General features: G+C 37.8%; 1 long non-coding RNA gene and 1 other non-coding gene across 18 annotated transcripts in view; both read left to right on the forward strand.

Annotated features, from left to right (window-relative positions):
- The window catches only part of LOC102158976, a 977225-nt gene that overhangs the window by 465083 nt on the left and 499344 nt on the right, over positions 1 to 12798 (forward strand). The window lies entirely within an intron of this gene.
- Positions 6984 to 7077, forward strand: MIR9792 (microRNA 9792). Its single transcript, NR_128474.1, has one exon. It is a non-coding gene; the product is annotated as a microRNA 9792 (primary transcript).

Raw genomic sequence — 12798 nt, forward strand, 5'->3', positions numbered from 1 at the left:
TTTTTCTCATTTTTTTGGCATGTTGCCGCCCTTTGTTTTAAATGTAATTAATTTGTTCTGAATTGCTCTTTGAAGCAATTCCTACTATTTTTAGCACAGAGCCATTCATAATTCAAGAACTATACAACAGAAGACCTTTGTTGCTTGGCAGTATTGGTTTACTTATTCCACTTAATGTGCTTAATGTGCTAATAAATGTTTAACAACTGGCTCTCCAGAAAAGAAAAACAAACAAACAAAAACCCCAAAATGTACTTTGTATTATTTACAAGTTTCAAGGGTATAAATTCTTCCACCATGATCAATTCTAACCTGATGTCAAATGGCTTTTAATATTCCTAAAAATTTAGCAATAGGCTCTGGCAGTGGCTGAATCCCACACACCACTGAAAAAATTGTGGATGACATAGGTATCTTCTATGTTATTAAGTGCAATCCTCTAATTAAGTGACTGAAAATTATGTTAATCTTAAAAAGAACATGAGAATACTCTCCATAAGAGTAGATTGTGGAGTTCCCATCATGGCTCAGTAGTGAAAGAACCCCACTAGGATCCATAAGGACCAGATCCCCGAGCACCTGGCCTCCCTCAGTGGGTTAAGGATCTGGTATTGCCGTGAGCTGTGGTGTAGGTGACAGATGCAGCTCAGATCCCGTGTGGCTGTGGCTGTGGCAGGGGACGGCAGCTGTAGCTTCGATTCGACCCCTAGCCTGGGTACTTCCATATGCTGTGGGCACGGCCCTAAAAAGACAAAAGACCGAAAAAAAAAAAAAAGAGTAGATTGTTTGGAAGGACCAACTTAAGTTACATCATAAAATTTGGGAGGTAGGGCAACTTTTGAGAACCTCTGGTTTCATATATTCATGTTGAAAAAATGAAGATCCAGAAAAGAGTAGTTTTTTGCAAGTCTGCAATGGCAGTAATAGGAATCATACTACAGCTACTGGGGCTCAACTCAGTGTTCTTTCCATTAATTGTTTTTATTAATTAATGGCTCATAGAGATGATTTTGAGTTGCCTAAGTTTTCCTTGGTCTTGATAGAGGTCATTTACTGTGAAGTTGCTATAATCAATTATTAAATCTCAAGAGGAATAAGGCATGAGTCAGTAAATGATTTCTCATTTCTTTACTGAATGTAAATAACAATTGAGCAATCTATATAAATCCTGCAGAAGGCGAGTGTTCCCTTATAATGATAAGGTTTCTATTTTACCACTTCAGATCCTAGCCAAACATGCAAACAAATGGTATACTTTCTAACACAGAGTTTTGATCTTTCATGACTTTTTTTTTGGGGGGGGGGCGCTGCACCTGTGTCATATGGAAGTTCCCAGGCTAGGGATCGAATCAGAGCTGCACATGTGGTCCTATACCACAGCCATAGCAATGCCCGACCTGAACAGCATCCGGGACCTACACCACAGCTCACGGCAATTCTGGATCCTTAACCCACTGAGTGGGGCCAGGGATTGAACTCGCATCCTCATGGATACTAGGAGGGTTCATTACCTCTGAGCCACCATGGGAACTCCCAATCTTTCATAACTTTTAGCTAGAAACTCATTCTCTTGTTTCTGCTATAAAGCCCCTAGCAGGTATGTGCCTTTTGCTGTTATTACTCTGTATAAATCTTCTACTACAAGATGACTCGATTTATCTCCAAGTTAGTTTCCATCATGGTACTCATGTGTTTAAAATGAACAATAAAAAGGCCTTTCATCTAACTCAGTAAATCCAAACTCCTTTCCTTAAACCCCTGATGACAAGGATCAAAGGTATTTTGCTCATCAACGTACTTAGTGCCACCAGAGTGCCTAGCTGTTGCCCATGAGTTGTCACTTTACATATATTGTCTTATGTATTCACACATTCTCTGTAAATGGAAACTACTAAGATCCTCATTTTACACCTGTTGTAAATGCAAGTAACTCCCCCTGGGGCCTCAAAGCCAGTTGGTAACAATGCTTGGATCTGAACTCATCTTTTCAGATTGTAGTTTAAGCACCACACAGTACCACCTTGTTGAATGTTTTAGCAGCCCTGACCTAGTGTGGCATGTTCTCCATCGTGTGGTACAAGCCCACATCCCTAAGTTTTCTCTAAGCCTCATGTCGTCTTGATTTCAGGCATCCTCATCCTCTCATCATGATCCACATGAGCTCCAGAAATCCTCTGTGTTTTTGCTAAAACTGTTTTTCTCACTCTTCATTTGAATTCCCTTCTTTACCTTCAGCAACATCCTGATGTTTCTTTTAGGCTGCTCATTAACCACCTTGGCGTCTCCTTCTCAAAGTGCTCTCTTTTCTTGAACTGCAGACACTGCTTTGTACTTCTGGTTGTCTTTTCTGCATGTCAGGCCTCCCCAGGCAGTTTGACTGGGGACCACACATTATGTGTCTTTATATTATCCACTGTAATCTGTACAGTACCAGAACCATTTTTATGTTTATTCGGTAGATTGTTGATAATAATTTTATCTGTTGATTATGCAGATCTCTGCAGACATTTCCTTGCACCTGGAAAGTGAGATCCTGGGAAAGAGCATTGTGCTTTAAAATGCCTTTGGTGAGCTGACCAAACGATGTCTGATAGAGACAATATAGAAGATTCACCTGTAAGAGACAGAGATTGAATGTTTCAGAGGGAGGCAACAGTAGCAGAAAAATAATGGGATTAGAGTGGATAACAGGCTAAATGGGAATCAGCAGTGTGCCTTTATAAACTGTGCATAAATAAAAGCACAGCGGGCAAGTAGTCTGTGCTAATCCTCTTACTAGATTTTGCATAGGTCAGGCTTTCTTAAGAATAATTCACCAGAATCTCAATTGTTCTCTTTCCACTGAAGTGATGAGGAAGGGACTGTAACAGTAGGGATTTAGATGATGTATTAGAAAGATAATAGAAAAGAAAGGAACATAAAATTCATTCAGCTTTCTGCCCTTTGAAAACCATTTAACCCATAGCCATGACTTTGCAAAGAACTGCTCTCAAACTGAAGCGGAATGGGTGATGGCCTTGTCTACAGTTTCTTTGCAGTTCAGAAATCTTTGTCAACACTGTTTTGGCTGTTTAGACCCTATGATCAGGAACTTCCACATAAGACTGAATCTCAAACTGTACTGCTGTGCTCCATTGTCTGTCCGAAGGATGGGTTCATTTGCAAGCGAGTTGCCAGCTCTGGGGGCCTACAGAGCTCCTGGCTTAAGTCTGTGTTTACATATACCTTAAGGAAATCCTTGTACCTTTGCTTTTGAATTGCTAAATCAAACTGTTTTTCACCCCCTGAAGCCTGAGCACTTAATGAAAATGATTTAGTGTGGAATGGTGACCCTTTTACTCCAAAGAGGAAGCCTGGTTGAGTTGCACGATGGTGATGAGTAATATTAAGTATTTGGATGCTTGTGAATTTCTTTAGTTTCCCTCCTTCTGATAATGACTTGTTCTTTCCTATGGTACTGTAATAAATATGTAACTAACCTTTATGGATTTGGCAACATTAGAGGCATTTCATACTCATTCCATCTGATAACAGCCCTTTGAAGTGGTATTATTACACTTATTTTAGTAGACGAAGAAACAGAAATTAAGTACCAAGCCTGTGAGAAACAGCTAATAAATGCCTGACTTTATGTTCTTTGTGTGTGTGTGTGTGTGTGTGTGTGTGTGGTCTTTTTTCCTTTTCTAGGGCCGCTCCCGCAGCATATGGAGGTTCCCAGGCTTGGGGTCTAATCGGAGCTGTAGCCACCGGCCTCCGCCGGAGCCACAGCAACGCGGGATCCAGGCCGCGTCTGCGACCTACACCATAGCTCATGGCAACGCCAGACAGTCAACCCACTGAGCAAGGCCAGGGATCGAACCTGCAACCCCATGGTTCCTAGTCGGATTCTTTAACCACTGCGCCACTATGGGAACTCCTATGTTCTTTTTAATGTATGATTGAACCACACATAACTTTCTCTTTGGCCAGGTTGGTGAAGTTTTTTTTTTTTTGCTTTTTCGGGCTGCACCCCCGTGGCATATAGAGGTTCCCAGGCTAGTGGTCGAATCAAAGCTACAGCTGCCAGCCTACACTGGCAGTCGCAGCAATGTGGGATCCTAGCTGCGTCTGGGACTTATATAAAAACTCACCGCAACGCGAGATCCTTAATGCACTGAGTGAGGCCAGGGATCAAACCCACATCCTCATGAATCCTAGTCAGGTTCGTTAACCGCTGAGCCACGACGGGAACTCCTGGTTGGTTAATTTGATCATAAATTCTGATTTTTTTCACAAGACTTGTAGTAAAAACTGTCGACAGAAATGTGTGTCACCTGCTTGCATTGATAAGTAGAGAGGTTCTAGATAAGTCAAAAATAAAAGGAATTACAACATGGTTTGTAATTTTATAAAATAGAAAAGGCAGGGTGCTAATAAACGTGTGATAAAGTGTCTCTATTACAGCAGTCTCCATTAGGGAAAAAAGCAGCAGAAAGTTATAGTGAGGAGTATTTTTAACAATCACATCTCGTAGTTCAAATTCATATACCTTTGAATTTCATAGCACTATTTTTGTTATTAGCATCATTACTGCCATAGGGGGTATTTTGCTGTTTACCTGGCTATCATCATTTCCTGTTTCCATTAAAGCTAATGCTCTGGAGTTTCCTTAAAGTGCTGATCATTTCACTCCAATAGGCCTAATGGTGGAGTAACTTTACACTAACCCTCCTTAAATGGCTATCCCTTGACATACTAATTTTTCAAGGGCTGAAACTGCAGCCTGTTAAAAGTAAATGCATTCCTTCCAGGCTCCAATGGTGGATTCAAGCTCAGATGACCCTTTGACATGTTACAGGCATTGACACGGGGCTGTCCCCTCTCTGGAAACAATCTAAACATTGATCCCAATGAACAGAGGGGAACCCTAGATAAGCAGAGAAAATGTGTTTATAGACATTTTCAGGTCATTCAAGCTGTATTACTGAAGGCTAAATACTTCTACTTTTAAAAAGTAGGTGGTAAGGGGGGAAGGACTTCTACCAAACCCAGTTAAATATTTTTAAAATCCCTTGGATACCTTATTATGTTAGTCAAATGCTAAGCATATTTGTTTCTTGTTAGGTGATGATGAGGCTTATACTGACAGCGGTGGGCTAACATTAGATTGTACCAAATAAAATTCTCCTTTCGCTTCTAAATATTTTGGCAATTTTAGATGAAATAAGTATTGGTTTAAAAGATGTATCAGAGAACATAGACTGTGCTATATGCTTGCCTTGGATTTGTTTAAAAATTCTAAATCATTTTTGAAATAAAGGGTTATAATAATTCTTCTGTTAATACGCAGATTTAATGCTTTACACCCAGGCACTAAGAAGTATGGTCTAACTGTTTACACATCTGGCAAACTGGGTTCTTAATCTCAGCCTCAATAGGTATTTGCTTATTCTGATGGCTTTATAGGTTCAAAATTCTGGGTAGAATTATAAATTTTCTAATATAGAAAAACAGTAGATACATACGAGCATATGCTCATTTTTTGAATTTATTTTTGAGAGCTGAGAAGTAAGACAGAAACTTTTCCTAGAATATAACTTACGTTAGGATGAGGATTTTTGTCTCCTTAGGTCATTGTTTTATCCTTAATGCCTGACATATGGTCGATGCTTCATAAATATTTTTTGAATGAATGGAAATATACTCGACGCAGTGTAGGAAGGAGTATGCCTGGCCCGTGGACTTGCATGGCTAGGCAATGGGTATAACCTTCCTGTTGATGTGGATACATGAGACTCTCTTAGATAGATGCCATTGTATAATCAAATTGTATAAATAACATTCCACCCTCATCAAGCAAACATTTGATTATAATTGGCTTCCCAAGTTGATTGCCTACAGGGTAAAACCACCATAATGTGAGGAAACCATCACCCAGGGTTGTTACTTTGAAAATCACTGATCTTATTATATGTTAATGATCTAACATTGGAATTATAGTCAGCTGTTTCTAGAACTTGATAATGTTAGTCTGTCCCTGGGAGACAGTCTCTATGTAGAGCCATGTGATATACTAAATACTGCATAAGGACAGAAAACAACATACTGCTGCTCTTCAAAGAGGAACTGAGATTGAGGCACAAATGAGACTTCATCCTAAATAAGCCATATACTTTAAATACATATCAGTGCATTTATGTGGTACAAAATGTGTATATTTGGGTCAAGGAAGAATAGAAGTGGAGAAAGCCTTCCTGGAAGACAGAAAATGAAAATAGATTGGCCTCTAAGAAAGAGGGGAATATCACAGGTCGTGAAAAATGCTATGGATGAAAGATGGAAAACTAAAGAAAGAGGTTATATGAGGGATAACAAAGAGTCTGTGTTAGGAAAAAATTAGATATGAGGTGGATATAATAAACAAAAATTTGTCATCAAAATAGAAGACAAAGGAGTTCCCATGGTGGCTCAGCAAGTTATGAACCTTACTTGGATCCCTGAAGATGCAGGTTTGATCCCTGGCCTCACTCAGTGGGTTAAAGATCTGGCATTGCCATGAGCTGTGGTGTAGGTAGCAGACATGGCTCAGATCTGGCATTGCTGTGCTTATGGTATAGACTGGCAGCTGCAGCTCTAGTTTGAGCCCCAGCCTGGGAACTTCCATATGCCCCAGGTGTGGCCCCAAGGAAAGGAAAAAAAAAAAAAAGGAAGACAAAGCCTTAAATAGCTTCTCTGGTTACAATTATTTTGAAGATTCTTATGTACTTTTGTAACTGATAATAGATGCTGTGGTCATTTGTTGCTGTGTGACAAACCACATCACCACCCGATGGCTCAAAATGGCAACATTTAATTATTTCTCATGTTTCTATTGATTGACTAAGGCTCAGCTGCATGACTCTCTGCTGATTTTCAGTTGGGATCACTTGTGTGGCTGTGGCCCAATGGTAGCCAGGACTGGAACATCACAGATGACTTCCAGTGCTTTGGGAAGGATGACTGGAAAGCTGTGCTCAAGTGGAAAGATCGTAGGGCTAGGACTCTTTATTCTTTATGTAAGGAGTCTCCTTGGTCTATCTCACTCTTTGTCTCGGTTTCTCTACATGGCTTCTATCAGGTTAGCTGGACCACTTTTTGAGCGAAGTGGCTCAGAAGCTCCCAAGAACCTGGTAAGAAGCTGTCAGGCCTTTTTTAAAGCTTAGGTTCAAAACTAGAATAGTTCACTTGTACCAAATTCTCTTGGTTGGAGGCAGTCACAGGTCAGTCCAGTATCCAGCATGGAAGCAGATTACATAAAGGCATAAAATTCCAGAAGGCTTATTGCTTATTGCTCATTGGGGGCCATCTTTGGAAACTAATTATCATAGTATGTGATTTCAAGTCATTATTCTCAACAACATCATTGCAACTGCAGCAGCAGCAACAACAACATGAATACAATATTTATCAGGCCCTTATTTTGTGCTAGGTGCTATTCTTTTTCTGTGTGTGTATGTGTGTGTACTCTTTTGAGGTTTTAAAATTTCTTTTTAAAATTTTTAAATATTATTTTTAAAGTATAATTGATTTAGAGTGTTGTGCCAATTTCTCCTGTATAGCAAAATGTCCCAGTCATGCATATGTATGCTTTTCTTTTCTTATATTATCTTCCATTATCGTCTATCCCAAGAGACTGGATATAGTTCCCTGTGCTATACGGTAGGACTTCATTGCTTATCCATTCAAAATGTAATAGTTTGCATCTACTAACCCCAAACTCCTAGTCCATCCCACTCCCACTCACCTCCCCCTTGACAACCACAAGTCTTGTTCTCTATGTCTGTGAGTCTGTTTCTGTTTTGTAGATAGGTTCACTTGAGTCATAGTTTAGATTCTACATGTAAGTGATATCATCTGGTATGTCTTTCTCTTTCTGACTTCACCTAGTATGATAATCTCTAGTTGCATCCATTTTGTTGCGAATGGCATTATTTTGTTCTTTTTACGTCTGAGTAGTATTCCATTGTGTATATGCACCACATCTTCTTAATCCATTCCTCTATTGATGGACATTTCGGTTGTTTTCATGTCTTTGCTATTGCTAGTAGTACTGCAATGAATCTAGGGGTGCATGTTATCTTTCTGAATTATAGATTTGTCCAGCTATGTGTTCAGAAATGGGATTGCTGGATGATACGGAGTTCTATATTTAGTAGTCTGAGGAACCTCCATAATATGATAGCCTATAATATTTTTACCATTATTTCCAAAATGCTTCAGCTTAGCTTAGAAGATTCAGCTCCTTTTGCTGTGAAAAGAATATGATAGTAAATGTCAAGGTTGATTTTGCCAAAGTTGAAGGGTTCTGATACGGTCCAATTTCAGGAAGTAGCGCACATTGTAGTTGATGTGAATGAAATCCCCTGGAGATGTGAAGTATGACGCTGACTACATGGGTCACAATATGCATGTGATCCCTGTCACTGTGCGATGTGGCAAATTTATTGTACATTACATTACTTCGGACCCGGCATTTTAGGCAAAGATGGACAAATTTGACTTTTAGACATCCATCTTTTTCTCTAGTAGTTTTGTTTCTGATCTCTTGTTTATGCTATTATATTATATAAGAACCATAAAAATATTTCTTCCTCTAAGCCTGTGTCATGCTTTGATTGATTTAAATTTATGCAAATACAAGGCAGTATTAATAATTGAGAAAATATAGCTTAATTGATGTTTTATAGTAATTGATAGAAACTGTTTCAGTTATATCAACTGATTAGCATAGTGATTGTTCTGACATTGTATATATATTAAGATAGCCTGAAAATTTGCAGAAAAAGGAAATTTAATTCTTTCAAAAACAAACTTTACTCAATTAATATCAACTATTCAAAATGTCATTATTAGTTTATAATTGTTTTCTTTAATTTTCATGGGATATCTGTCATATGCCAGGCATTATATTGGGCCAGCTCTGGCCAATAGAGCTTTCTGTGAGAACAGAAATATGTTACATTTACACTGTCCAGTAAAGCAGTTATCTGCCACATGTGTCTATCAAGAGCTTGAGATGTGGCTCTTGCAACGGAAAACTGAATTTTAATTTGATTTAATTTAAATTGAATTATACTTTAGTGTAAGTAACCATACATGGCTGGCAGCTCTGGTACTGAATGATGCCATACTGAAAATTGCATACTGCATCCCACCAGCCTTCCTATTCTGTTTCTCTGTTGGGAAGGCGTGCTCTTGGAGTCATTCATTTGTTGATGGTGATAGATCTTGTTCATCCCCCATCTTTGACTGGTTCCTCTTTAGTTAAGGGCATGTTTTCAAGGCTACTGACAAATGTTAGTGAGATCATCTGACTGAAAGGAGTGCTGGTAATAACTGCTCTCTCTAGGCTTGTGGGGCTCATGAATTTCCAGTCCCATTTTCCTCGAGCACCAGCCAATATAAAATAAAATTAAAAAAAAAAAAACCTAATGGAATGCTCAATCCCCTAATCATAGTTTGAGAAAAAAGAAATAACATAGAATGGGTAGCAAAGAAGCCACTCTAATATAAACTCAACATTAGCGTGGGAAGAACTCAGGGGCTTCTTGAATCCAGAGAGTGTCTTACATGAATTAATTTTTTAGCTTCGGAAAAAGTCAAAATTCATTTCGTTATGCTCTTTTCATTTAATTTTTAAACCTTAGGAAAATTCCGTCCATATGTTACTGATCAGTGTAGACATAACTCATCGAAATGTGTTTGGTAAGCGTTGTTTTGAAGAGGTTCCAGAAATCCTGTGAGTCTTTTGAATCAAGAGAGAGACTGCATCAATTTTACATAAAACTCCCATCTGGCCAGGGGTACTTTAGCAGACAGTACGGCCATCCACCAGGCCATGTGAGCACTGAGGCAATTCCCCCTTCCATAGTTAATATACTAGTTATTATATTTAGGAATGTGTTATCTCTCTACATACAGTATAGGATTCAAAAGGGCCTGAAAATCACCTTGCTCTCCCCTGTTAATGTTAAAAATGAGGAAACGACGGCTCAGAGAGTAAAAGCAATTTGTGCAAGGCCTTCAGCATGGTTTATAGCAGGTCTGGAACTCATACTCAGGAACCTGGTTACTGATCATTGATAGTTTTCTACATGGCACACAGTCCCTTCTTTTATTCTTTAAAAGTCAGGGTACTGGTGGGTTAGAAAATTACCTTGGTGTTTTTAAGAATGTATTTTGTTTTAACTGTAAATGGAAAGTAACATTTAAAAATTGTATAAAAATTAAAAAAAAAATAAAAAAGAACATACAAAGACACTTGTAATTTTATGTAACTTTTCCTCTAATGATACATGAGTTATTAACATTTCAATTAAATATCTATCCAAATTATTGTCAAAAGACAAAACGTGCATTTTAATTGGTATAAAAGTCAAGTCACTTCTTAGGCTGAACATTTCGTAGGAAATTGGCAGCCAGCTATTTTTTAATCAAAGGTAAATGGAAATAGAAAAGATTTTATTTAATCACTTCCAGAGGAAAAGAAGTAGAGCTATGGTCTACATGATTTGTTAACATAGAAGCTTATACGGTGATAGGATGGAATCCAGGGTGTTTCAGTTCACACCTGATGCCATGAGAGCTGATGGCTTTTTTTGGTTTTTGTTTTCAGGATTTTAGAGAAGAGGTGTCACTTAAACTCTTAAGTGCTATCAGTTTGTCTGGGGAATGTCTGTCTGAAGGAATCTTCCTGTCTCCAAATTCTTGTCTGTTACTGTCATCAGTTCAATAGCATTCTAGCTCTCCACTAAAAATTTATAAGCTAGCAAAGGGCTGACGCTGGGAAGATAAAAACTGCTCATCGTGTTATCTATCATTTGTCTGTTTCAGAGATGTTTATACACGGAGGCTTTTTGTATAGTGGCTACTCAAGCTTCTGACAATTTACAAATGCCATCCTAGGTAGATTAAAAAATTAGCCTTAAGCAGACCGAGGGTTTGGGGAATGGGGATGGGAGTTTTTGGGCACTGCCCTCTCCGTGTGTTTGATTCATGGGGAAAGATTCTGAATATGGAGAGATCTTCATTCCAGTCCCCAATCTTCTACTCGATCACCGACTCCAAACAATTCATGTAATCTCTGATGCTCATTCTAGCCTCTCAGCTTTTAAAGAGGTGAGGGAAATTCCACGCAAATTAAAATGCGATGAATAATTATCAGCGTAATATATTGGTAACTCTAACGTCATTTATTAAAGATCAGATGTTGTTACAAAGGAAAAAGTTTAATTTCATCTTATGCAGGAAGGTTAACTGAAAATTAAAAGATGAGGCTCCTAATATTTTTAGAATACAAAAATTAGAAGAAACCAAAGACAATGCAGATAGAATTAAGGTTTAAAAAAATGTTTCACAAAGCAATGGACCAGGAAAGGCCACTCTTGAAGAAAATATCTTAAAATAATAAAAGCAGGCATGTTTAATTTAAATTTAAAAGATGTCATATTTAGGAAAACAAAAAAGATCAGTAGAAACAGACACATTATAGCAATTTAGAATTGTGTAAAGTATCATAAATGTACTAAGTAAATTTTCTGTGTAATGATTTCAGCAAGATGTAAAACTTTTAAAAGAAATGTATTATATTTATTAATAATAGATATAATTATATATCTAGTTTTGTGGTTGTAATAAATCATATTAATATTGATCAGTTTATAGATTATTTCAGGGTTTTAAATTTTTCACGATAGGTATGTCAGCTAGGCCAGCTTTAATTCAAATGTGTTTCCTTGTTTATGCCTCTTGTTGAGTATTCATTTTTTTTTTCTTCAAATGCTAGAGAACTGCTTTTTCACCTCTGGTAATTTTATTATGATGATTGGATTTGCTATAACCTCAACTCTAAGCAAGAGAATAGACTTCAATAATGTCAAATAAAATAGCATGCGTGTGTAAGTGGCCTTGTAACAAGTACTATTATTGTTTCAGAGTCACATTTAATGATAATTATTCTTTGGAGAACTTTGTATTATGTGGTTTCTGTAGAGCTACATGTGATTTAGTGACAATGGATTTCTTTTTAGTGATTACAGATTTAAAGGATTACTGAACCCTTCAGATTTTAAAACAACAGAATATCCAAGAGGATTTTATTTTCAACTCCTGTTTACTTCCTAAATCATGCATTAATGTGATGTTTGGAAAATGAGCTAAATATTCCAGTGCTGAACTAGCTATCTAGAATGTGAATTGAGAAGTGGAAACAAATTGCCCATGTGTCCTGGAAATGATGTATTATACACAAAGGCGGTTACAAATAAAACATATTAAAAATGGGAGTGTGCTGTGGAATGTACATCTAGTTAGGAAATAAACCTATTTTTTTGCATGGATAGTATGACCTTACACAGATCAAAAGGGTTAATGTATATATAAAATACATATACACATCGCTTGCTGCCACCACTGTCATTCTCAGCCTCAGCCTCATCATCGTTATTCACCCTCCCTCTTTCTGGTGTCTGACCTGCAAACTAAACTAAGATTCCTGGCTCAACTGTTTTGAGAACTGTCTTAAAACCATTCTTAGTTCTTTTTTTTTTTTTTTTTCCTTTCACTCTTTCAAGCAGGCAGGAGACAATGCCCAGCCCTGAAATAACTGAATCCTTCTCTTCCTCTAGAATTGGGGGAAGTGGGAGCAGATGAGGAAAAAAATAAATAAGTAAATCTCACCTCTGCTATTTAGAATGCCAGCATTTGAAATTGAGCCTGAGGATTGTTCGGCAGTCCTCTTGCTAATCTCTAGTCAGCTCATTTCTCTCTCTCTCAAAGGGG

This window comes from Sus scrofa, chromosome 8, assembly GCF_000003025.6.
Source record: "Sus scrofa isolate TJ Tabasco breed Duroc chromosome 8, Sscrofa11.1, whole genome shotgun sequence".
In the NCBI taxonomy this organism is placed as follows: domain Eukaryota; kingdom Metazoa; phylum Chordata; class Mammalia; order Artiodactyla; family Suidae; genus Sus; species Sus scrofa.